We start from the raw sequence: 23,807 nt of genomic DNA, 5'->3' as shown, positions 1-23,807 counted from the left end.
CTCTCTCTCTCTCTCTCTCTCGCTCTCTCTCTTTTTAAAAAAAAGTCCTACTCAAAGCAGCATTTTAAAGAAACAACAGGGAGAATAAAATACTATCATTAATCAACTCTAAAGAAAACAAATATTCATTCAAGATTTAATTATTTGTGTAAAAATAACCTAGAGCTTTCATCTCATCAGTATGTGAATGCATTTCATTGTGAGTAAAATTTAAATTTATATGTATTCTAAGTAATTGTTTTAAAATATGTTTACTGATCTAATATCAGTAAATGTTTGATTTGAATGCTTATTTACATATCTTTATTGCCTGGAGCCATATAACAAATTCTTCAGGCAAGAGGGTCTGTTGGTGACAAACTAAGGCATTCTGTTCTCAATGGTGCCTCCAGTCTTTATTTCCTTGATATATGTGTGAACTTGGAAATTTCAAGTTAATTTTCTGGATTCTAGCTATACCGCTGGGGAGTCCTTGAACTTCTTAACTGAGAAGTTGTCAGGCTACCCTTGCTTCTAAGGACCATTACAGCAGAAACAAGAGGCAGCCTTGCATGCACACTCGTCACAGAGGAGGATTTTGCTTATCAGCAGCCACTTTCCTAGACACTCAAATATGATTATAAAGTAATCTTAAAGGCTGCAACATGAGAATATCCCAGTAGCACATTTACATGAAATTGGGAAAATATGCCAAACTTCAGAAGGGCAAGAACGTAGCATTGCTGACATTAGTATTAGTGCTACAGTAACGTAAAAATTTCACATCGCTAACATGAGTTAATTTAATTCATAAGTGTACATTCTCTTCATAGAATGTTTGCCCACTTTGCTTTTCTTTATCATGGGGCAGTTTTGTTTAGTGTGATTTTGAGATGGATAATTTATTTTGTAAATGTTTGTGATCTTTGTAAGGACAATATATGATTGAAAAGATAGAAAATATATTAACAATGGAAAGTAAATATTGAAGTAGTTAATCAAGTTTATAGGAGGGTGAATGTTCTGAAAGAAAACACCACCAGTATTTCATTAATTTGAAAGCTTCAGCTCTTATACAGTGTTTAGTGAAATGGGTTTAGTTTGAAAACAATCATTTTTGGCAAAGGTTCTATCAGATAAACCTCTAAGATGGTATTTTTGAATAATGAAATTTTATTTTGTTTGTTCTGCTTGGGGTTTTATTTGTTAGTCCTACTATAATCTCTTCTCCTGATCTTATATTTAAACCAATGTTTTTGTTTTCAAGAAATATGAAATTGAATTATTACTGTTATCATCAGTTTTAGTAACTAGTAGTGGGAGTTTGCTCCTCCTGGCAATATTTTCATTGTACAGAAATCAAAACTTTCATGTTAATAGTGAATTGTTAATACTCATATAGCTGATTTCTTTGGAATCAGTTCTTTTTTTCTTTATGAATTCTTAATAAAGAGCAGGTGATGGCTGCTAAGCTGGATATACTTTGTTTTACTCTGGTTTCTCTGTCTGCGGAAGGAATGATGGGCTAGCTGTGGGCCTGAATATACAGACTTCTTTTTCTACAGCTACAAAGTTTGAATGGTTTTAGACCCAAACTGAGGCACAGATATGAATTAAAACATGCATGTGGTTAAGGCTGAACTCTTGTGGTTTCTGTTGCAAACAGTGTCACTAGTTATATGCATAAATACATGGATCATGTGACAGAGTGACTGATTTCACAACGCTTCCACAATTTGTATCTGAGCTGATAACTGAACAAGTTATAATACTTGTTTCCACAGAAAGATGCCTAAAATTCAATTACCTTCAAGACATTTTTCAAATATGACTGACTGGTGAGCTGGAGAAAACAGTTTTAGTCCTCATGTTCAAATAACTTACAGAAAGACATTATAATAGCATATACACAATCATTTACTTTCTCTCATAAATATGAATTCAAGTCTAAACTCAATGTTAAAATAGTTCATTCTCAATTTTTGATTTTTTTTAGTTGGATTCAGTAATGTTTTCTCTTGAAAATATAACTATCACACAACTATCATCAACTACACAGACCTTTTAAATAGCTTATAATTTTTTATTACCTAAATCATGAGTGGTGTTGGAAGGTAATCAATAAAACACATTTTTACATTTTCCTCAAATGCCAAGCCCGAAAGTGAAATAATTTTGCTATAAATTTAAGATGAGAATGAGTCCCCATATGTACAACAATGCCAAGCAACCAGAGCTTCCCGGGACTAAGCCACTACCTAAAGACTATACATGGACTGACCCTGGACTCTGACCTCATAGGTAGCAATGAATATCCTAGTAAGAGCCCCAGTGGAAGGGGAAGCCCTGGGTCCTGCTAAGACTGAACCCCCAGTGAACTAGACTGTTGGGGGGAGGGCGGCAATGGGGGGAGGGTGGGGAGGGGAACACCCATAAGGAAGGGGAGGGGGGGAGGGGGGAGGGGGATGTTTGCCCGGAAATCGGGAAAGGGAATAACACTCAAAATTTATATAAGAAATACTCAAGTTAATTAAAAAAAAAAGGATGAGAATGAGTGAGCAGTGGTTTAGATTGTTTATAATTCATAATCTTCATCAAAACAACATAATGAAACCAAACCAAACCAAATTAAAACAAAGACGACAAGAAGCTTGTGGGATATTTAACTGTTTTTGTGACTTCTGAACCTGATTTAATGAACTCAAAAATGCTAATCCAGAAAGGGGTATACTCCAGAAGTTTGGTAGTAGTTAATGGCATTTGAAACATTTAGTTGTGCCACCTCTCACATATTCTTTGTGAATGTATTTTATCTAGTAGCTGTGACAAATCTTAAAACAACATAAACTTGCTTGTAGTTTTGAAAGTCAGACACTCTCTGCAGGCTTCACTGGGTCCAAATCAAGTTGTTGGAAAGACTGGGTTTCTTTAGGAAATCTCTAGCAGACACATCCAATCTTCTGAAATTGGGAAACAACATTGTCATCTATGAAGTTTACTACAGCAAACTGCACAATTGAGTTAAATATCATCCCACCAAAGTCTCATAATTCTTTAAGTAATTTTTATGCTTTTGCATTCGGTGGCATTCGTCACTGTCCTGAAGTCTGCCACTCCTGTTTCCAGGGACATCATTACTCTTCACTGTTAGATTTCAGCTTCTAGCACCCATGACTCAGGGAGATGCCTTTGACTTCTCTGGTTCTGTTTTCAAAACCATGATGACACACTGAGCCTCAACAAGTCTTTTCTGGCCCTGATCACAGGTGGGGAATGTTCTGTACTCATCAGAATTAGACAATGTGATTAGACTCTGTTCACTTCCATGACCGACTTTAACGTCACAGTTCAATGTCTGAACTCTAACGAGACTTGTAGACATCTTTTCCCCTATTAGGCACCATATTTATGGATTCTGGATACCAAGATGTAGCCTTAGCTATTATTCTACCTATCATACTCCTGTAATCTATGTGCAGTTCCAGAATATGAGTGAGTCATTGGTAATTCTACAGTGTTTTACTTACTAAATAATAATTTATATCTGTGCACTAAATATTTTACAATTTTTCAGATGAAAAATATAAATATAAATATATAATCAGAAACATTTAAAAGTACAATACTCCACAACAATGTTACAACATTGTGGAAGTCTCAGTGAAAAATTTAAAAGCATTGCAAAATAGTCTAGGAAAACAATCAAATAGACAATAGTTCAATATTAAATCACATAAAATATTTTATTTCTACTGAAATAATGTACCATAGAGAAATGTCAATATAAATTTATATATCATAAAATATCATTAATAAGAATCATACTTTCAATTACAATATATTTGTCAATAAGCCTCTCTTCCTGAGACTTTACACAAATTAAACATCTTTAATAGCAGCAGAGTGACCCTCATCAGAGATCTTCTGTTGCAGTAGATGGCTATTAAACAGAAAGCCACAACTGATCAAGGCGCATTTAATAAGAGAATGTGCAATGCTCAGTCCTCAATGGGCAATCTTTATCAGACCCCTTTCCCCAGGCTCTAGGATTATTGCAGAAGAGAACACTGAAGAATCATAAGAGCTAGAGGAGGTGGATACCTTCAAGGACTCAATCCTTCTGATTTTCATCTGCTCACAGGAGCTAACCTGTGCCACAGTTCTGCACACCCCTAATCCTGCCCAGAAACAGCTGGTCTCTCAGGAGAGCTGGAACACTTAAGATTTCAGGTGAGACCACCACTACTGCTCCAATACCTTCCCAAGTGGGACCTGCCCAGAGCCCACAGGACACAGAATCCAAACCGTGGAGCAGCCAGAGACAGGGTCCTTCCGGTTTTCATCTGTGCCCTGGACCTAACCCTGTGCCACAGCCCTCTGCAACACAGTTCCACGCAGAGAGAGCTGGTTCCCAGGAGTGCTGACACACCTAAGATCACAGGCTCACAGTCTCACAGGAGTGACAAGTTACAGTCAGAGACAGCAAGACCAACTAACAATAGAGATAAACAGATGGTGAGAGGCAAGCACAAGAACATAGGCAACAGAAACCAAGGCTACTTGGCATCATCAGAACCCAGCTCTCCCACCACAGCAAGCCCTGGATACCCCTAACACACCGGAAAAGCAAGACTCTGATTTAAAAATTCATCACCATCTCATGATGATGATAGAGGATTTTAAAAAGAACATAAATAACCACCTTAAAGAAACACAGGGAACACAGGTAAATAGGTAGAAGCCCTTAAAGAGAAAACACACAAGTCCCTTAAAGAATTACAGGAAAACACAAGCAAACAGGTGAAGAAAATCAGCAAAACCATCCAGGATCTAAAAATTGAAATAGAAGCAATAAATAAATCACATTGCTATTACTTACAGGAGAAGTGTTAGTGGGACATTTATCCTCAGAGAAATAGAATAATCCTCAGAGAATAATCTTCCTCATCCCTAGGAAAATGCAGGCACAGTAACTTGAATGAATCTCAGGTATCTATTTTCTCCTGAACAAAAAAGTTACGGGGCCACATTACTCATTTCAAATTCACAAATGCTATGTGACAAAACTATGGTGCATTGAAAAATATCACTGGGTATAAAGTCGTACTTACATCTGCAGTACCGGAAATCGATTCTGCACTAAATCTGGCTACACTGCAGTTCATATTTTGCGTAATAGTCCTTCTTCTGGGCTTTGGTGTGAGAAGGCCTCTGTTTTCACATCTCCCAGGAAGGCATAACTGAGAAAAGAAGGTTGAACCATTTTCATGTGTGTATCTTACAGATCTCAGTCAGTAGCCTGTAAAGTTAGGAAAATAACACTGGTTGTTGAGAACCCTCTTTCCCTTTATAAACCGCCTAGAGAGACTGGCCTAATACCTGTCCAAATGTCTAACTTCTTTTGCTGTTGGGGTCTATTTGAAAACTTAGAATTAGTATTTCATAGAGCCATGGAGAATAATTGTGTAATGGCAGTGGGTCTGAGACGCTCCTCTGCTCAGGTTCTAATCGATAAGGTCATTTGTGGGGCTGTTTGATAATCAGTTGATCAGCATGATGGAGACCCACCCCATCTCAAAATTCTTGTAGCTTCATGACATGTTGGATACAAGCGAAATAAATCTTAAAGATGATTTGTCCTTGGCCACGACTTCTAATCTCATAAAAATATGGGCTCATATCTTGATTTTTGTGGAAGACAGTTTATGTTTTCTTTTCTTTTCTTTTCTTTTTTTTTTTTTGGTTCTTTTTTTCGGAGCTGGGGACCGAACCCAGGGCCTTGTGCTTCCTAGGCAAGCGTTCTACCACTGAGCTAAATCCCCAACCCCAGTTTATGTTTTCTTAACCATCCTCTGTGCAATGCCAACCTATGCTGCGATTGAATGAGTTCATAAATAAAAATGTGGCTTGGGAATATATAGTAACATAAATATTCATTGTAATTAAGGAGGCAGCCCAGTCCCCAACAGGGTCCAGGTATTTGATTCAACTTAAATCTAATTAGAATATATAACATTTAAAATATGCAGTTGCACTGTGCAGCACTCCTCAAAGAACACAGTGGTCAGAATCTATGAAAAGATAATAGCATGCACATAGCCTAAGAACAGCCAGGCTGGGGTTGGGAATTTTGAATATTATATGTGTCAGAACTATTCATGTTATCTATCAAGTCATGTCAGTGCTGGTGTAAGGATTTCATTTTGATTAACCCCAAGAAACAATATTTTCTTTAATATAATCACCATGTGGTTGACTTAAAATAATACTTTCTCTGTGACATGAAAATTTTGGTGTTATAATGAGGAACACATTGTGATTAAAAGACGTCAAGAGAGGGGTGGGATTCTGCAAGGGCACAAAACATCTTCGGTTGGTTCTTGCTGGACAAAGCAATCTTGCTGTCAATATTCAGAGAGGATTTACTCACTTTAAGCATCACACGAGTGTTATAGATTAAAATTTCTAGTATCCGGCACAATAGAGTCTATGTTTGATTTCCTGGATAACAGAAATGGATGAGTAACTGTTATAATATATGTACCCATATTTAAATGCAAATGTGAACTTGCTTCAAAATAATTCTGGAAGAAACTCAAATATAAAAGAAGAGTCACAATTTGCTAGAGACATTCCACCAGTGCCAGAGTTGATTAGTGAGAAAGTTACTAAATATCAGATCCCCATTTAGCTTCTCAATTGCATTTTTGGACAAAACAGAGAATTCAGCGGGAATAGAAGTTCTTTGGATTGCTTCTGTGTGGTCCAGGATACAGACAATACACACAGCCTTTGGAGCTGCAGGGCATCCTGCCTTGGCCTCTCCAGTTGGGCTTACTGGTTAATTCTCACACGTTCAAGCCTTTCTTTCAAATGTAAGCAGGGTGAGTGGTAGGGTACTCAGCTGCACCGATTCATTTTCCTCAAACCAATCCGGGCATGTAATGGAGTGACCAATCTAACCACTGTTCTCCCATACTTTCTTTTGGGAAACTGTTTATGCCTTTTTGTGGCTCTGTGTTTGAGGCAAGCTTAGCCCATAAAAGAAGTAAGCACTGTGTTATCATATGTTAGTGTTCATTCAGGAATAGTAACGAATCTTCAGCTCTTCACAGAAGTCACGTTTCCTACCTTTAATTTTAGTTCTTGAGAATAAAGATACTACTCTTGAGTACTCCTATGTACTGATCGCATTTAGAAGACTTGTGGAGTTAGCAGGATATAAAATGAGAAGGGCAATTTCTGAATCTTTAAGAAAAGCCTCAATGACTTTAATGATTAGTTATATAATTTTTCTAAAATTAGCAAGAGGATATCTTGTGCCTGAAAATGACAGGAGCCCTGCAAATCTCATCTAACAACTGGAAAAAAATGTGTCATTATTTTCCTCCTGCTCTATATTCATTTTTAGTAACCGTGGAAGCAATTTGAAATGGAATACAACAGTTAAGGGAAAAGGAAACAAATGCCAGCAGTAAATGGGAAGAAGAAAAAGAGCTCAGTGTGTTCTACAGCAATGTTCTCTCTTGGGACTAAATCTTGCAAATTAAACTCTTAGTCTTCCTTTCGAAAAGTCTGACACCATGAAATTATAGATTTGATCCTGAATTTGTTTTCTTCTGTTTGTTCTGTTAAAAACATGTGTTTGGCCTCAGGTTAATTCCCTGAATTTCTTGGAGAATTTAATTTTTTTCTATTTTATGTATGAAGATTGAGAATGAAGCACCATGTGCCAGTTTAGTGTACGTGGGGGATGCTCAATGTAGGGCATTAACTATGATTATTATATATGATATTATAGCAACTTGCTGTTAGTTTTCAGGTGTTAATTACTTTTAATACATTTCTGATAATGATTTGTAAATAGAGTTCTTGTGTTTAAGGCTGCTATTTGATTCAGATACAATGATAGTCACAACGAAAGACACTGCAGTATCTCATTTTCTTTCAATAGGCGAGCACACACTGGATGAGAGACTGAACTGGAATGATCACGGTTTGGGAATTATCATTGACATAGTTGAATTGAGCTGCTATAGAAAAATGTTCTGGACTTGGTAATTGATGAACAATTGGGCCTATTCCTCATAGATAGCCTTTTCTGTGTCCTTACACAGTAGTAGTAGCTAAGCGTTTCTCTCAAGGTTTTACATAAGGACTGATCTCATGAGGGCACAGCTCTTTTAACCTGAAAATTTCCACAGTCCTTATCTCATAATAGGTACTTATGCTTATGTGTCATGGAATAGACATTGTATACTAAGAAAGGTGGGCATAATCAGGAAGGAGGTTGATGTCTGGTATTAGTTTCTGCATTAATTCCGGGTTTCCCTTGCCTGGCATCCTCTCCCAGTGTTGGTTTATACTTATGTGCCTCACTTTAATTAGTTATCCTCCATTGACTTGACTTTGACCCAATGGACTTTTCTATTGGGCTTCCCTGTTTATACATTTTAACTACAATAAGACATCGACATTTATTTGTTAATTTATTGCTATTTATAAAGTTTATTAATGACTAATATTATTTCAATCCTAGAAATACATACATAAATGAAACTCATTTCCCAATTTTCAAAGAAGGTGATTTACTTGGAAAGACATTAGGAAACAAACCATAACTTAGTTATGTGACATTAAATTTAATTTACACTTTCATGATTTTTACATATTCTCACACGCTAGTAGTAGATGGAGTAGAGAATATGAGGAACTTGCTTTGTTCTGTGCTGTCGAAGAAAATCTAAACATAGGTATTTTAGGAGACTCTTTCTACCTCATCTCAATGCAGAATGAAACATAAGGAATTTTCCGGCAGTCACTCCTCTTGTTCATTTCACTGTGACACTCAGTGACTGATCTTCTGGTTTCACATCTTTAAATATGCTGTGGAAGTCATTAGTCAGGAAATTACTCATTTGCAATTACACTGGTGTGAGTTAATAAACTATTGGGTTGTATTTACAAGTTACAGCTCATGAAACTCACCTTTTTCTTACCAGAGCAAGACAGGGCGGTGGTGATGAACACCCTGCTAAATGTATGAGTCTAAGGAAATTCAGAAATCTGGAAAGTGAACAGACTGTGGTCAGCAGAGATGGAACAATTTATGGTGTGACAAAGTCAGAGGTAAACCCACCAGAAGAAAGGTGTGTATGATGAAGACCACAACCACCACGATCTAGCACATACACTTTTTATAATGTGGTTGTAGGACTGGTATTATAATCAGAGCTCTGGAGTCGGTAACTAAGCAATCAGCATGTAAGCAGTTAACATTGGCTAATCAATGATAAGTTCTGAGAGGAATGCCCAAAATAATATATCTTCGATTGTTTAAACACACGAATTCTTTCGTAAATCTCGAAGTGCAGCCTTTGACAAACATCTTCAGGATTATGTTCTCACTCTCCTGGGTGTTTCATTAAGGGTGAAACTTGCCCCAGAAAGACCAGAATAGACAGAGAATCTTCCTCCTAATGGTTTCCATCTGATGCACGGTCACCTGCAGAGATGATTGACAGCTGGAATTGGAAAGCCTCCAGGCCTTTTCAGGAATGATTGGTGCTGTAGCTGAGGAAAGACAATTTTCTCAGGACACAGCATATTTGGAGTTCAATCTAGCTTCCGCTGTGGTCTAAATTATACAAATACCATAGAGGCTCTGAACATACCCACATTCATCTCAGGTCCATAAGCTGTGGTCAGATGCCCTGGTAACACTTGGAACAGTCACTCGTGAATTCTCTCCTCTCAACTCTAGTTACCATCTAGAAACTTGTAGCTCGTGGTCTCCTGTCATTTTACTGAGTGAACCCATGTACCTGCCTTCCCTGATTCTGAACCCATGGAAAAGGACATCTCTCAGAGAAATGTGGACATGCACATCCAAACTGATCTAAGATAAACTCGCCTTCATTCTTGTATATTTTGGTCACTTTGCTTTCACATGACACAGAGAAGCAACTTTAAAGTTACAAGTTCCAAGAGCCTGCTTCAGCTTATGCATTATTGGAAAAAAAGGCCTACTGTCTTCTTAAATAAAAAGAAGAAAATCTTCAAAGGAGCTGGGTGTATTAGTCAGCAGTACAGTACTTGTCTAGAATAGACACGTATCAACATTTCCAAATTAAAAGTCACTAAATGAAAAAAAAAGTCACTAAATGGGAATTCTATCAGCTTTCTATGAAATTATGGAAATGCAAGTATATCTACACTTAGATGTTATTTTTCCCTTTCTTGTTACAATATGGTGTGTTTCACTATGCTTGAGGTGATGGAGGGACCTTTGTGGTGATTTGAATTGGAGACACAATGTTGGGCTCATGTGCTTGAACACCTAGCTCTCCATTGGAGAAACTCTTCGGGAAGGTTTTGGAACCTTTAGGAGGTTAAGCCTTGCTAGCTGCTGAGGTATATTCCTGGGTGGACTTTGATGATTTATAGCCTATCCTTGTTTTATGTTTCCTCCTCTTCCTCCTCCTCCTCATCCCCCCCTCCTCCTCCCCCTCCTCCTCCTCCTCTTTCCTTTCTATGAATGGGTGGATGAGAATGTGATCAAGTAGCTTCCAGAACTGTTGCGATGTTTCCATTTACTGCTGTCTGCCTTCACCACCATAATGGACTTTACATGTCTGAGATCATAGACCAAAGCAAACCCTTTCTTCCTTAGGTTGTTTTTATCCCATTTTATAATGATGCATAAAGTTGACTAATGTAGATTTCTCTGTGGAACACTATGGATTTTTCTGTTTAGAGTGCCTCTTATTTGCTTGGTTGATGATTTAACCAGCAGACAGCAGATGTGCTATCATACGTTTATGCTTAAGCAGTTCTCTTTAATTGTTTTGGTGGAAAGTTAAACAGTGAGTAAGGTTGAGTCCAAGTTCTAACTTCTACAGTTGTCAAATGTAGAAAATTCATAGCCAGGGACACTTTTTTTGGGTTAAGACGTCCATGAAAACTGCTATAAGGCTCAATTGTTGTGGTGTAAGAAGAAGGACAGAAGTAAAATATTTAAGCTATATTGTTAAGATGTGTATAATTTTTCTTATGAGTTGGTTATAGGAGATTTTCTGCCTTGAACACTAGACAACTTATAGACACTATTGATTGAGGCAGAAAAGAGAGAATAAGTACCAATGTTTTCATAATCAGTAAGATCAACGTTGGTACGTAGCGGTGAGCACACATCACTCTTATGGTGGTGGTTAATGTAACGTGTGGCCGGAACTCCTTAGGGAAGTTTGGCTGAGAGATTCATATTCTTTATGACGATTTCTTTCATTGAGTTTATGGTTCCATAATCTTCATTTATTTGGTAAAACAGTTTTCTTCGTGTCACAGTGCAAGTGCTTTCTGAGCAAGATAAGGTTTAAATCCTTGTCCTTTGAAAGAAGCAAGTCTCTCCCCATAATGTGGCGAATTTCATCAGAAACATTAAAGATCTTATTTTGTTGAAATGATATGTGTAACAATCTCAGTTTTTAAATGAAATAAGCAGGTTGAGAATGCTTCAAGGGCAGCTCCACGGTGAATGGAATTGCTGACATGCAATAAGGTACACGTTAGATTTTTTTTTTTTTTGGATATTCACTCTCTTGCTTAGAAAAAGAAATGGACTAAGGACGGACTCCTGGAGGCAATAGCAGTGCATGCATGGTGAGAATGATATGAGCAGAAAGTTTAAAACAGTAAAGAAGATTTGCTGTGAAGGAATAAGTGGTGTCACAGCAGTGAGTCTGTGTCTTGTACTAGCAGAGCAGAGTAAGTGGGCAATGGCATACAGCATCAGGTGGACATGTAAGACTGAAATGTGAACATAGGCTTTGGTGGTTAGAAAGCCTTTGGCTGGGGAAGGCCCCAAGGCCTATTACTGATGCTATGGAGTGCTCACAAAAATGGGGCCTATCATGACTGCCCTCCTTTTGGAGCCCAACAGGCAGCTAAAAGAGCTAAGAGATGCAGACACCCGACCAATGGACAGAAGCTGGTGACTCCTGTGGTTGAATTAGGGAGAAGCTGGAAGAAGCTGAGGAGGAGGGTAACCCTACAGGAAGACCAGCAGTGTCAACTAATCTGGAGCCTGGGAATCTCTCAGACACTGGACCACCAACCAGGCAGCATGTACCATCTGATATGAGGCTCCCAACACATATACAGCAGAGGACTGCCAGGTCTGGAATCAGTCAGAGAAAATGCACATAACCCTCAAGGCCCTAAGAAGTGGGGAAGTCTGGTTGGGTAGGGTTGGGGACATCCTCGTGGAGATGGTGGGTGGAACAGTCAGAGGGTGGACCAGGAGGGAGATAAATAAAGAAAATATCTAATAAGAAAAGAATTAAATAAACAAACAAACAAACAAACAATAAAGGAAGCCTTTGAATAACTTGACAAGAGAGGATTTGAGGAGCATTCTGTTTTCATCCTGGAGCAGAATTTGTTGAGGAATGGGAAAGCGTAGGAAAACTGAGAGGAAAAGTAAGTGAAAAGCTATAGCTAGTGGGAAGACCAGGTCTAATGCAAAAGGGAGTTTGATCAAGAAAGGAAGGGCAGTTCCTTCAAGACAGGCACAGATTTGGGACCAGGAGCATGTATGGTCTTAGTCTCAGTATGAGAGAACATTTAGACACCTAAACCCGAAGAATGCCTCCCTCGAATGCTGCGTAAATACAGAGATGGATGATGGGTGCTACAGTGATGCTAATGGCCACACAGAGATGCTGACATGATAAAGAGTAGAGCTCCCAGGGACTAAACTACCATCCTAAGATATGGTTAACATATGTAGCAGAGGATGGCCTTGTCAGGCAACAATGGGAGGAGTTGGTCCTGTGAAGGCTTGATGCCCCAGTGTAGAGGAATGTCGCAGGGAGGGGGTGATGGTGGTGGCTGGAAGAGTACCCTCATAGAAGCATTGGGGAATGAAGGTGGGATAGGGGGTTGGTTGCCTGAGGGGAAACTGAGAAAGGGGATAACATTTGAAATGTAAGTCTCCCCAGCACCCACACAGTGGAAGCGTTGGCACACACTGCTATGTTGGAAGACAGCATCCACAGAGAGATGAATTCCTAGAAAGTGCTTCACTATCCTCTGTGGGAATCCTCTGTCCATTGCTTGCACCATCTCATCATACCTGTGTACAAAGATTTCAAAGGCAAAGAAAAAAAAAGAGTAAAGGTCAGAGAATGCATGAGAATTCATGATGATAAAGGGTTAGAACTGTGGTTTACGAGAGAATTAGCTCCTGACACAGTAGTTGATAAACTGTAGATGGAAAGATTGGAACTTGTACCAATGATGATGCTGAAGGTCATCTCATTCTAATTTGCTGAGGACTTGCGATCCAAAACTCAGGGAGGGCATCCACATTGCACTACTCATGCATGATTACTATACAAGAGACGCCAGAGTTTTCTTGTTCAAAAACGTAAAGGTCATCCTCTGTGGCGTGCGGGTGAGGTAGAGGTAGTGATGACATATGGATGCGGTTCAGAGGGTAAAAAGATAAATTAACAACAATTTATCAGGAATCTTAAAACCCAAAATGTATTCTTAAGTCAGGCATTTTATCTTCTACGGCCTGGAGAAATATTCAAATAGTCACCACTAGTGCTTGCTAATTGACTCTGAGGATTAGTCCAGGTGGCTACAACCCTTACCATCTGCTTTGGTTCCTCTCTTCAGTCTGCTGTCCTGGATTTCTCTGCCATTGGCATCCAGTCTTGGAAGCCTTCCCTCTGCCTGGCCCCAACAGATTGATTACCTATTTGGACAGTCTGCTCTGCTTTGGACAATCACTGCAACATGTGCAGCTTCTCAAATTACCCTCCACAGTGCCCATGACCAGCTGTAAGTGGTGTCTCACCTTTCTATGCAGCTCCCTGGACACTTGCTGTGCCCATTTGCGGGGGGCGGGGTGGGCATTGAGAGGACTCAACGCTATGTTCCTAGACTAGACAAATTCTGTGTTTAAAATGCTGTTGGAAACCCTGGTACAGTTGGTGCAATCATTGTATGTTTTAATACTCATAATCATATAAGATAAAGTATGATTCCTAGAGGAATCTAACCATAGTGACCATGAAGCTTGCTCACAAACAAAATGATATCATGACAGGAAAATTTGGCTTGAATCAGAGGCAATTTTTTTTAAGTTGGAATAGCAGCATGATATTTGCTGAATTGTTATTATGCCTTGTGCAATTTAAAAGCATCACTGGAAAGATAATAATAATTTGGAAATCTATTGGGTTTGAGTGAATTTGAAAATACAAAATATTTTGGTGTTTGCCTTTAGAATTTCTTAAGCAGGATAGCCTCAGACAGTTCTGCCTAGTTTTCAGTGAAAAAATCCCAATAGTTTCATGTTACCTGATTCCTTCTCTAACACAGAGAGCTCTGGGTGTGTGTGTGTGTGTGAGAGAGAGAGAGAGTGTGTGTCTGTGTGTGTGTGTGTGTGTGTGTGTGTGTGAGTGTGTGTGTGTGTGTGTGTGTGTGTGTGTGTGTGTGTTTACTGGCTCTCTGAGTGATACATACTTCTGTGGAGTGAAAGAGCAGGAAGCTTTACCACCCATCCATATCCTGTAGTAATATCTGTATTTTATGTAACAAAGCCAGTACTGCCCAAAGCTGTGATGTTTATATGAAGTTGTTAAGGTGATTCTGGTTTTACAATAATATACAGCACACACACACAGATGCGCGTGCACGTGCATGCACATGCACACATACGCACACACACAGACACACACACACATACACTTTACAAAGTCAGTCTTTCGATTTTCCTCAATGGGCATCAACCTGGGTAACCTTAGTTATATGCATTTAAGCCTTTCTCTTTCAGAGTAGGACCTCAGGTGATGAATATCCTATCACAGCAGGTTGTGAGGGTGAATGGTGGGGTATAACTCAAGTATTACGAAAGGACAATTGTTTATATGACAAGCTATTCATCTGTAGTCCGTTCTTTTCCATTTAAATGTGGCCATTGCTTCATAATAATGAAACTGTTTTTAGTCATGTAACCATTGCCCTTGCAATTTCTTTATTTCTACACACACACACACACACACACACACACACACACACACACACACACACACACAAACACACACATCCATATGTAGCCTCGGGTGGAGGCCAGAGGTCAAATTCATGTTTCTTCTATTGCTAGATACTTTATTTCTTAATACTATTTATCCTCCTTCTCTTCCTCCTCCTCCTCCTCATTATTGTGAAATTCTCTGAACACAGATATGGATAGCTAAGACTATCTTGAAAGGGAGATTCAGAATAATCTTTTCTGTGTCTCCCAGCATTAAGGTTGCAGACATTCACTGCCCTTTCTGGCTGTTTAAATGAGAGCTCTGTATTCAAATTCAGGCCCTTCTTTGGGCACTTCAAATACTTTATCCATTAACTCATCTCCCTAGCTATGGCTATTTTAAAGCAGTAAAAATTTACTTATACGTAGTTTCATTTTATCAATATTATTAGATGAATGGTAGCCAAAGAAGGGGGTCACTGAACTGCTTCAAAATAATTTTCTCCTCCATTGAAATATTTGCATATTTATTCCTGGGAATTACATTTATTATGAAGTGAATAACCCAATTTACTTTCACAAATTGATTGAGGAACTACATTATATAACACTCACCCAGGTAGCATGTAAATATATTTAAAATTTTCATATTCCACTTTTGATAGTCAGGAGAAAAACTAATTTAAATACCACCCAAATTACTTGTTTTTGCCAAAAAAGAAATATATAAATACATCTGAGTAAAAACTGTGAGCAGAAGACAAACTCTCTTCTTTATCAAAATAACACTGGGTTCATAAATTTCTACATGATAATTGATAAAATTGGGAATGATTTTGAGAAGCTTCAAGTAAGAGTATAGCACAAAACAGTTCTAGGAATCCTTCAAAATATTAGGAATAATGCAACACACAGTCTGTAATTCTGTCATGCAATTAATTTTTTTAAGCATCGATATATTCCAGCAGGTGTTTCACTCATAGAACTAATTTTTTATAAAATTTATTTATTTATTTGCTTTACAGTCCATTATCAACCCTTGCTCTCCTTCCAGCAGCCCCTCATGCAAGTCTTTCTCCCATTCCACCCTTCTCTTTTGAGAAGGCAAAGCCCTCCTCTGGCTATCAATTCTCCCTCCCTTGCACATCAAGTACCTGTGGGAATAGGCATATCTCCCACTGAGACCAGACAAGGCTATCCATCTGGGGGTACAGGATCTACAAACAGGCAGGCAATAAGCTCAAGGACAGACTCTGCTCACGTTGTTGAGGAAATCACATGAAGACCAAGCTGTTCATTTGCTACCTGTGTGCAGGGATCATAGGTCCAGCCCATCCTCACTCTGGTTGGTGATTCAGTCTGTGGGAGCCCTCAAGGGTCCAGGTTGGTCTTCCTGTGGCTTTGGGTCTCTCATTCTTTCTCCCACTCTTTTGTAAGACTCCCCAGGTTCCATCTAATGTTTGGGTGTGAGTCTTTGCATCTTTTTCCATTGGCTCCTGGGTGGAGCCTCTCAAAGGACCGTATATTCACAGCAGCTTTATTCTTTCTTTTTTAATAATGAAAGAAATTTAATATATAGCTAGAAAATGATTCAGCATTCACAAGTTCAAGAAGTTAGACTCCAGAGAACCAAATAATCCTATTAAAAATGGGGTACAGAGCTAAACAAAGAATTCTCAACTGAGGAATATTGAATGGCTGAGAAGCACCCAAAAAAAGTTCAACATCCTTAGTCATCAGGGAAATGCAATTCAAAACAACCTTGAGATTCCACCTCATACCAGTCAGAATGGCTAAGATCAACAAAATCATAGAAGAAAACTTCCCTAACCTAAAGAAAGAGATACCCATAGGCATTCAAGAAGCCTACAGAACTCCAAATAGATTAGACCAGAAAAGAAACTCCTCCCGTCACATAATAGTCAAAACACCAAACGCACAAAATAAAGAAAGAATATTAAAAGCAGTAAGGGAAAAAGGTCAAGTAACATATAAAGGCAGACCTATCAGAATCACACCAGACTTTTCGCCAGAAACTATGAAAGCAAGAAGATCCTGGACAGATGTCATACAGACCCTAAGAGAACACAAATGCCAGCCCAGGTTACTGTATCCTGCAAAACTCTCAATTAACATAGATGGAGAAACCAAGATATTCCATGACAAAACCAAATTTACACAATATCTTTCTACAAATCCAGCACTACAAGGATAATAAATGGTAAAGCCCAACATAAGGAGGCAAGCTATACCCTAGAAGAAGCAAGAAACTAATCGTCTTGGTAACAAAACAAAAAGAAGAAAAGCACACAAACATAACCTCACATCCAAATATGAATATAACAGGAAGCAATAATCACTATTCCTTAATATCTCTCAATATCAATGGCCTCAACTCCCCAATAAAAAGACATAGATTAACAAACTGGATACGCAACGAGGACCCTGCATTCTCCTGCCTACAGGAAACACACCTCAGAGACAAAGACAGACACTACCTCAGAGTGAAAGGCTGGAAAACAACTTTCCAAGCAAATGGTCAGAAGAAGCAAGCTGGAGTAGCCATTCTAATATCAAATAAAATCAATTTCCAACTAAAAGTCATCAAAAAAGATAAGGAAGGACACTTCATATTCATCAAAGGAAAAATCCACCAAGATGAACTCTCAATCCTAAATATCTATGCCCCAAATACAAGGGCACCTACATATGTAAAAGAAACCTTACTAAAGCTCAAAACACACATTGCACCTCACACAATAATAGTAGGAGATTTCAACACCCCACTCTCATCAATGGACACATCATGGAAACAGAAATTAAACAGAGACATAGACAGACTAAGAGAAGTCATGAGTCAAATGGACTTAACAGATATTTATAGAACATTCTATCCTAAAGCAAAAGGATATACCTTCTTCTCAGCTCCTCATGGTACTTTCTCCAAAATTGACCATATAATTGGTCAAAAAAACGGGCCTCAACAGATACAGAAAGATAGAAATAATCCCATGCGTGCTATCAGACCACCACGGCCTAAAACTGGTCTTCAATACTAATAAGGGAAGAATGCCCACATATAAGTGGAAATTGAACAATGCTCTACTCAATGATAACCTGGTCAAGGAAGAAATAAAGAAAGAAATTAAAGACTGTTTAGAATTTAATGAAAATGAAGGTACAACATACCCAAACTCATGGGAAACAATGAAAGCTGTGCTAAGAGGAAAACTCATAGCGCTGAGTGCCTGCAGAAAGTAACAGGAAAGAGCATATGTCACCTGCTTGACAACACACCTAAAAGCTCTACAAAAAAAGAAGCAAATACACCCAGGAGGAGTAGAAGGCAGGGAATAATCAAACTCAGAGCTGAAATCAACCAAGTAGAAACAAAAAGGACCATAGAAAGAATCAACAGAACCAAAAGTTGGTTCTTTGAGAAAATCAACAAGATAGATAAACCCTTAGCCAGACTAACGAGAGGACACAGAGAGTGTGTCCAAATTAACAAAATCAGATATGAAAAGGGAGACATAACTACAGATTCAGAGGAAATTCAAAAAATCATCAGATCTTACTGTAAAAGCCTATATTCAACAAAACTTGAAAATCTTCAGGAAATGGACAATTTCCTAGACAGATACCAGGTACCAAAGTTAAATCAGGAACAGATAAACCAGTTAAACAACCCCATAACTCCTAAGGAAGTAGAAGCAGTCATTAAATGTCTCCCAAACAAAAAGAGCCCAGGTCCAGACAGGTTTAGGGCAGAATTCTATCAGACCTTCATAGAAGACCTCCTACCAATACTATCCAAACTATTCCACAAAACTGAAACAGATGGAGCACTACCGAATACCTTCTATGAAGCCACAATTACTCTTATACCTAAACCACACAAAGACCCAACAAAGAAAGAGAACTTCAGACCAATTTCCCTTATGAATGTTGACGCAAAAATACTCAATAAAATTCTGGCAAACCGAATCCAAGAGCACATCAAAACGATCATCCACCATGATCAAGTAGGCTTCATCCCAGGCATGCAGGGATGGTTTAATATACGGAAAACCATCAACGTGATCCATTATATAAACAAACTGAAAGAACAAAACCACATGCTCATTTCATTAGATGCTGAGAAAGCATTTGACAAAATTCAACACCCCTTCATGATAAAAGTCCTGGAAAGAATAGGAATTCAAGGCCCATACCTAAACATAGTAAAAGCCATATACAGCAAACCAGTTGCTAACATTAAACTAAATGGAGAGAAACTTGAAGCAATCCCACTAAAATCAGGGAGTAGACAAGGCTGCCCACTCTCTCCCTACTTATTCAATATAGCTCTTGAAGTTCTAGCCAGAGCAATCAGACAACAAAAGGAGGTCAAGGGGATACAGATTGGAAAAGAAGAAGTCAAAATATCACTATTTGCAGATGATATGATAGTATATTTAAGTGATCCCAAAAGTACCACCAGTGAACTACGAAAGCTGATAAACAACTTCAGCAAAGTGGCTGGGTATAAAATTAACTCAAATAAATCAGTAGCCTTCCTCTACACAAAAGAGAAACAAGCTGAGAAAGAAATTAGGGAAAGGACACCCTTCATATTAGATCCAAATAATATAAAGTACCTCGGTGTGACTTTTACCAAGCAAGTAAAAGATCTGTACAATAAGAACTTCAAGCCTCTGAAGAAAGAAATTGAAGAAGACCTCAGAAGATGGAAAGATCTCCCATGCTCATGGATTGGCAGGATTAATATAGTAAAAATGGCCATTCTGCCAAAAGTGATCTACAGATTCAATGCAATCCCCATCAAAATACCAATCCAAATCTTCAAAGAGTTAGACAGAACAATGTGCAAATTCATCTGAAATAACAAAAAACCCAGGATAGCTAAAACTAGCCTCAACAATAAAAGGACTTCAGGGGGAATCACTATCCCTGAACTCAAGCAGTATTACAGAGCAATAGTGATAAAAACTGCATGATATTGGTACAGAGACAGACAGATAGACCAATGGAACAGAATTGAAGACCCAGAAATGAACCCACACACCTATGGGCACTTGATTTTTGACAAAGGATTCAAAACCATCCAATGGAAAAAAGATAGCATTTTCAGCAAATGGTGCTGGTTCAACTGGAGGTCAGCATGTAGAAGAATGCAGATCGATCTATTTTTATCACCCTGTATAAAGCTTAAGTCCAAGTGGATAAAGGACCTCTACATCAAACCATATACAGTCATACTAATAGAAGAAAAACTAGGGAAGCATCTGGAACACATGGGCTTTTCCTGAACAAAACACCAATGGCTTATGCTCTAAGATCAAGAATCGACAAATGGGATCTCATAAAACTGCAAAGCTTCTGTAAGGCAAAGGACACTGTGGTTAGGACAAAACCGCAACCAACAGATTGGGAAAAGATCTTTACCAATCCTACAACAGATAGAGGCCTTATATCCAAAATATACAAAGAACTCAAGAAGTTAGACTGCAGGTAGACAAATAACCCTATTAAAAAATGGGGTTCAGAGCTAAACAAAGAATTCACAGCTGAGGAATGCCGAATGGCTGAGAAACACCTAAAGAAAGTTCAACATCTTTAGTCATAAGGGAAATGCAAATCAAAACAATCCTGAAATTTCACCTCACGCCACTGAGAATGGCTAAGATCAAAACCTCAGGTGACAGCAAATGCTGGCGAGGATGCGGAGAAAGAGGAACACACCTCAATTGTTAGTGGGATTGTAGACTGGTACAACCATTCTGGAAATCAGTCTGGAGGTTCCTCAGAAAATTGGACATTGAACTGCCTGAGGATCCAGCTATACCTCTCTTGGGCATATACCCAAAAGATGCCCCAACATATAAAAAAGACACGTGTTCCACTATGTTCATCGCAGCCTTATTTATAATAGCCATAAGCTGGAAAGAACCCAGACGCCCTTCAACAGAATAATGGATACAGAAAATGTGGTACATCTACACAATGGAATATTACTCAGCTATCAAAAACAATGACTTTATGAAATTCATAGGCAAATGGTCGGAAGTGGAAAATATCATCCTGAGTGAGGTAACCCAATCACAGAAAAACACACATGGCATGCACTCATTGATAAGTGGCTATTAGCCCAAATGCTTGAATTACCCTAGATGCCTAGAACAAATGAAACTCAAGACGGATGATCAAAATGTGAATGCTTCACTCCTTCTTTAAAAGGGGAACAAGAATACCCTTTGCAGGGAATAGAGAGGCAAAGATTAAAACAGACACAGAAGGAACACCCATTCAGAGCCTGCCCCACATGTGGCCCATACATATACAGCCATCCAATTAGACAAGATGGATGAAGCAAAGAAGTGCAGACCGACAGGAGCCGGATGTAGATCGCTCCTGAGAGACACAGCCAGAATACAGCAAATACAGAGGCGAATGCCAGCAGCAAACCAGTGAACTGAGAACGGGACCCCCGTTGAAGGAATCAGAGAAAGAACTCGCAGAGCTTGAAGGAGCTCAAGACCCCTTATGAACAACAATGCCAAGCAACCAGAGCTTCCAGGGACTAAGCCACTACCTAAGGACTATACATGGACTGACCCTGGACTCTGACCTCATAGATAGCAATGAATATTCTAGGAAGAGCACCAGTGGAAGGGGAAGCCCTGGGTCCTGCTAAGACTGAACCCCCAGTGAACGTGATTGTTGGGGGGAAGGCGACAATGGGAGAAGGATGGGGAGGGGAAAACCCATTAAGAAGGGGAGGGGGAGGGATTAGGGGGATGTTTGCCTGGAAATCGGGAAAGGGAATAACACTCGAAATGTAAATAAGAAACACTCAAGTTAATAAAAAAAAAAAACAAAACTCAGGGACAGCAGATGCTGACAAGGATGTAGAGAAAGAGGAATACTCCTCCATTGTTGGTGGGATTGCAAGTGTACAACCAGTTCTGGAAATCAGTCTGGAGATTCCTCAGAAAATTGGACAAATTCACTACCTGAAGACATAGCTATACCATACCTGGGCATATACCAAAAACATGCTCCAACATATAACAAGGATACATGCTCAACTATGCTTATAGCAGCTTTATTTATAATAACCAGAAGCTGGAAAGAACCCAGATTTCTTTCGATAGAGGAATGGATACAGAAAATATGGTACATTTACCCAATGAAGTACTACTCAGCTATCAAAAACAATGACTACATGAAATTCTTAGAGAAATGGATGTAACTAAAAAATATCATCCTGAGTGAAGTAAGCCAGTCACAAAAGAATTCACATGGTATGAACTCACTGATTAGTGAATATTAGCCCCAAAGCTCAAATTACCCAAGATACAATTCACAGACCATATACAGCTCAAAAAGAAGGAAGACCAAAACGTGGATGCATCAGTCCTTCTCAGAAGGAGAACAAAATAATCATGGGAGGAAATACAGGGACAAAGAGTGGAGCAAGGATTGAAGAAAATGTCATCCAGAGAGTGCCCCACCTAGGGAACTATTCCATATGCAGTCACCAAACCCAGTCACTATTGCTGATGCCAAGAAGTACATGCTGACAGTACCTGATGTGGATGTCTCTGGAGAGGCTTTGCCAGAGCATTACTGATAGCAGCTTTTTTCTTAAGGGCTAGAAACTGGAAACAGCCTAGATGTCTCTCAGCTGAAGAAAGGAATCAGAAAAAGTGGTATTTCTATACAATTTGATAGTATTCAGCTATTAAAACCAGGGAAGTCGGGTTGGGGATTTAGCTCAGTGGTAGAGCATTTGCCTAGCAAGCACAAGGCCCTGGGTTCAGTCCTCAGATAGGGAAAAAAAAGATTTAAAAACAAGGAAATCATGAATTTTTCAGATACATGTATAGAACTAGAAAATATCATTCTGAGTGAGGTAACCCAGGCTCAAAAGGATATGCATGACAGGAACCTAGCATAACTGTCCTCTAATAGAACTTATTAACCTAGGCTTTTATATGATAAACAAGTGCTGTTAGTCAACGACCCCATACTAATTATAGTGCTTTGCAGAGCAATAGTTATTTTATAACATGTATCAAATAAATGCAAGATAACTTTATTTCTAGAAGTAATAGGTTTATGAAGGTGAAAGCACTGATTATGAAATGCCTGCTATGTTTTGAATCTGAAATTTCCCCTACAGGGAGGCTACTATCTTAAAAGTTATGTGGTTGTGGGTCCTTGTCTGCTTTATCTGTTTTTGTCAAGTTTCAGAGCTGCAGCGATGTCCAACTTTTTAACACTGGGGCTGTATTTATTAGATGAGAAAGATAAATTGACACTACCTAAAGGATGGGTACCTGCCTCATCTTATTGTAACTTGTTATGTCATGCTAAGTTGATACCCTGGGAAGGCCTGCTCTTTTCTGAAAAGAAACAGAGGAGATGTAGATCTGGGGTAGAGGGGAGGTGGTGAGAGACTGGGAGCAGTAGAGGGAGGGAAAACTGAGGTCAGAATGAGAGAAAAATAAATAAAATAACCCCAAAGCAGTAAACATGAATAGATTCTGTAATCAGGTGAAATAATTATGTGCTTTTTAAAACTTAATATCAAGACTAATTGAAAATTTTTTATGGAAAAGATTTATTTAGTTTTCTAGCTACTGCATGTGCCTTCCTCCCCTTGACCCATAAATAGGGATATCTGGGTTATTTCAGTTTAGAATGATATATTGAAACATCGAAGTCTTTATTATAGTTTCTTTATCATCTCTCAAATATAAATACTGTAAGA

This window comes from Rattus norvegicus, chromosome 2 (genome assembly GCF_036323735.1).
Source record: "Rattus norvegicus strain BN/NHsdMcwi chromosome 2, GRCr8, whole genome shotgun sequence".
In the NCBI taxonomy this organism is placed as follows: Eukaryota; Metazoa; Chordata; class Mammalia; order Rodentia; family Muridae; genus Rattus; species Rattus norvegicus.
Note: the sequence above shows the minus strand (reverse complement) of the source record.